This window comes from Myotis daubentonii, chromosome 13 (genome assembly GCF_963259705.1).
Source record: "Myotis daubentonii chromosome 13, mMyoDau2.1, whole genome shotgun sequence".
Taxonomy (NCBI): domain Eukaryota; kingdom Metazoa; phylum Chordata; class Mammalia; order Chiroptera; family Vespertilionidae; genus Myotis; species Myotis daubentonii.
The window spans coordinates 37,675,966-37,680,608 of NC_081852.1; the positions used below are offsets into that span (position 1 = coordinate 37,675,966).

Consider the following 4,643-nt stretch of genomic DNA (forward strand, 5'->3'; position numbering starts at 1 on the left):
GGGGGCTTGCTCTGGGAGTGGTGGTAGGCGATTCGTCGGGGGTAAAAAGAGACATGTAATACTTTAAAAAATAAATAAGTAAATAAACTCTGTGCTTCACGTAAGAAAAAAAAAATAGACCCAGAATCATAGAAGTATGAACAGACTGTTGAACCTCAGAGGGAAGGCAGGAGAGGGTGGGTGGAAAGAGATCAACCAATGAACTCATATGCATACTGGTATACTAGTATGCATAACCTGCGGACACAGACAAGGCGGCGGTGAGGGCTTGGAGAGGGGGAAACAGGAGCGGGCTGTTAATGGGGGGAAAAGGAGGACCTATGTAATACTTTCAACAATAAAGATTGTATAAAATAAAAAATAAAATCCTCAGCAATTTAAAAGATGAACTCATCTTCCTTTTCTTGGGGTTGTGCTACTATCCAATGAAAGCTTAGTGAGGGCAGTACTGTTGATGCCTAAACAACACACTCGCATTGACTAGAACTCTGCTTTACCTGGGTGCAATTTTTTGGAAAAATTAATTTTTTAAAAAAAGATAAACTCAAGACCCCCAAATTCGGTCCAATTCTAGATAATGCACTTTTAGAGTGTTACTGGAGAGGTCCAGGAGAAGAAGATCAAGATGGTGATGGGTTTAAAAACCACGGCATGAGTGGAGTGGCTGAAAGAAGTGAAGGCTCTGCAGGCCATGGGAAGGGGGCTGCCTTCCCACAGCTGCAGCAGAGCTGTCATGATCTGGGGCGGGTGGAGGGGCATTCATTCTGTGTGGCTCCAGAAGACACAACATATTCATCCCCGCAGAACTCGATCCTGATCTATGTCCCAATGATTTGCCTCACAAACATCGCTGTGACCACAATGACATGAATTATAGCATAAATAAATGTAAATGATGATCAAAATTTGGGTAAATCTTTGAAGCTGAGCACAATACTTTACTATGTAGTAATTCCAAATTGTCCTGTGCTTTCCTCGCTCTATTTCCAGTTCTTCTTCACTCACTCAGTTTCCTCTCTCAAGTATCGTTCCTCTTACTTCTCTACCTGATATTTGATTTATTCTTAAAATTAGGCACCTCCTCTAGGAAGTCCTCCTTGATTTCATGACTTGTGAGTGAGGTACTAACTGTCCTTTTGTTCCTGGCTGTCTTTTCAAGGATGTCTATATCGAGAGCAGCCTTGGAAATAGATATAATGCCTCCATCTGAAAGACATGGCAAGTTTGTTTTCTGGGTAGTATAAAAGATTCAGGTTCCCTAAACTCACAGGCCTCAGCTGTGAAGCAAGTCCACTGCTTGTGCAGCCTCCAACGGGTTCCCTTCAAGTCAACCTTGTGAAAATTGCTGAGTAGCAGCAACTGATGCAAACATGAACTCATGTTCGTGTCTTCAGTAATAGGCTTCTTTGTCCTTGATCCAGGAGTATGGTGTCTTCTACCAGTTTCCATTAAACTATGTTAGACAAATTCATAGCTTACACGGAAGGTAAAATCTCAGATCCTCAGTTCTTGGTAAATGGTCTCCCTGATGACTTATTTTATCATAGTATTTCTCATCTCTCACATTGAAATTATCAGCTTATACTGTGATAGCCTCAAGAGAAATAGGTGACTGTTTCTGACTCATCTTTGCTTTCCCAATATCTAGCACATAATAGAAGAGTCTGCTTAAGGGTATTTGAAGTTTCAAAAGTCTGTATATCTAAGGCTATTTTCAAAAATCCAGGAATAACTAAGATGATATTGCAGAAGAAAAACAAACCTGAAGGTCTTATACTACTGGATATCAGGACTTCTTATAGAGCAGCTAAGAACTTTCAGTATGAACTAGAAATGGACTAGTGGAACAGAAAGGAAAGCTCAGAAACAGTCACTCATATGTGGTCACTTGATTACTGCAGTACAGTACGGAAAGGGAAAGGGAAAGGGAAAGGGGAAGGGAAAGGGAAAAGGGAAGGGGATGGGAATGGGAATGGGGATGGGGATGGGGATGGGGATGGGGATGGGGATGGGGATGGGGATGGGGATGGGGATGGGGATGGGGATGGGGATGGGGATGGGGATGGGGATGGGAAAGGGAAAGAATGGTCTTATTAAATCATGCTGGGTCAAGTGGATAGCCATATGAAAATAAATTTTTACCCCTACTTCTCACTGTAAATAAAATTAATCCCAGGTGGAGAGATGGTATCACAAATAAAATAAAACTTCTTTATTAAAATGCAGAATTGCTTTATCACCTTGAAATAAAGATTTTATAAATAAAATACACTCAAAAGCACTATCCATAAAAAACAAAGATACAGTGGACTACATTATAATTAAGAATGTCAGTTCATGGGGAAATATTATTAAGGCAGTGAAAAGACAAGCTACAGAATGGAAGAACATATTTGCAAAACAGATAGCTCAAAAGGGAGTATTAATATATGCAATATATATTTATAGAAATGAATGGGAAATAGATAATGCAATATAAAAAAAGAGTAAAAATACATGAAAAGACACATTACAAAAGGAAATATTCAAATGTCTAATCAACATAGGTTTTAGGGAAATGCCAGTTAAAAACAATTTATTGTTTTAAATATACATGATTTTTATTGATTTCAGAGAGGAAGGGAGAGGGAGAGAGAGATAGAAAGATCAATGATGAGTGAGAATCATTGATCAGCTGTCTCCTGCACAACCCCTCCTGAGGACTGAGCCCGAAACTCGGGCATGAGCCCTTAGCTGGAATCAAATCCGGGACCCTTCAGTCCGCAGGCTGACACTCTATCCACTGAGCCAAACCAGCTAGGGCCAATTAAAAACAATTCAAATACCATTTTACAATTACATTAATGGCTCGAATGAGCAAGACAAGCAACTGCAAGTATTGGTGGTGCAGCACTCTCCTATATACTGATGGTGGGCATGCAGGTTGGTGTTAAGTATGTCAGCATACTACTTGGCGGTAACTAGTAACACTGGAGATAAGCATTCTCTACCAACCAGCAATTTCATTTGCAAAAAAATATACCCAGAGTAATGCATATAGATAGTCATCATAAAATATGTACAAACCATGTACGTGGCACAATTATTTGTAATAGCCCCAAACTAATACCAACTCAAATGTACATCAAGAGTGGAATCTATATATATGAAGTGTAATATGCAAATTGACCAGACAGTGGAACGACCAGTCACTATGATGCGCACCACCAGGGGGCGGACGCTCAACTCAGGAGCTGCCCCCAGCCCACAGGCCCCGATCACCCAAGTGGGACCCTGATCACCACACTGGTCACCCCACACACAGAGGGTGACTAGTGGCGGTGGTGGCGGGGGGGTGGGGCTGGCTGCTGGCAGCTGGGGAAGATCGTCCCTGATCGCAGGCCAGGCCTAGAGACCCTACCCTACAAATTTTGTGCACCAGGCCTCTAGTGAATATATAAATCATGTACAAGGCAATCTCTTCATCATATGCATGTCATAAGGTAAAGAGAGCTGGGAGTTAATGTCTCTGAATTCCACTCCATTTATCAACAGTTCTTTTAGCTTGTGGCTACTACAACGAAGAGTGGTTATCTGCCTCATTAGCAGTTCAGGGGAGTTAGTCATCGACATCTGATGGGTGACCTAGTTCCCAAATCCTGCAGTGTTTCCAAAGTGTGCTTTAGAATCACATTCCAAAGTTTCTTAGAATACCCCAAAGCAGTGTTTCTCAAAGTGTGCTTTAGAATCACAATCTTGGGAATCATTTCCCTTGTGGGTGGGACCCTGGTATCCAAATACACTTCCTTCTGCTCTGGTTCTGATACTGAGCTGGGAAGCCAAGCCCAAGGCCACCTCAAGAATTTTTATAAGGAAAGTTCAGAAATCTATGCCCTAGCGGGGTATTGCCTTTTAGATATAAGGGGGGAAAATCTCAATTTTAAAATGCCTAAAAATAACCTTGAACTATGGTTATTATCTCTATATATAAAAGCCTAGGCAACCAGCTAACCAGCCAACTGGCTGACTGTCCGGTAGCTATGACACACAATGACCACCAGGGTGCAGACGCTCAACACACAAGCATGGAAACATAAAACAGACTGATGAATCTCAGAGGGGATGGGGGAGGAGTGAGGGTGGGAAGAGATTAACCAAATATCTTATATGCAAAGATCTAGAGGCTCAGTGCATGGATTTGTGCACTGGTGAGGTCCCTCGGCCTGGCCTGCGGGGATAGGTCCACAACCGGCAGTCCAACATCCTGTGAGGGGTCCTGGATTGCGAGAGGGCGCAGGCCAGGCGAGGACCCCACTGGTGCATGAATCCGTGCACCGGGCCTCTAGTATTTATATAAAAATGCAATATTATGACTTCACTCTTAAGAATGCATGACTGTCATTTTGTTGTTGTTATTTTTTATATCTGTTTTATCCCGTAGCAGGATAGATTTTCATTGAAATATTCATGCTGTTTTGCTATGTTGTGAAGAAGGCTGGGTAAGGATCAGAACCAGGAAAATCAACTGGCCCACACTGGCATCAAACATGTAGGATTATGCACATCAGATAACTCTCTGAATGGACCCATTACAAATAGCTGTGAATTACATTATTATGCAGGTGTCATTATTTAGGTGGCTGAATTTTCTATTCTGATGATCT

At 41.9% G+C, this 4,643-nt stretch overlaps 1 non-coding gene across 1 annotated transcript; it reads left to right on the forward strand.

Annotated features, from left to right (window-relative positions):
• The first annotated feature begins 392 nt into the window (after positions 1-392).
• On the forward strand, positions 393-519 carry LOC132215054 (U4atac minor spliceosomal RNA). Its single transcript, XR_009448419.1, has one exon. It is a non-coding gene; the product is annotated as a U4atac minor spliceosomal RNA (small nuclear RNA).
• Positions 520-4,643: the final 4,124 nt, after the last annotated feature.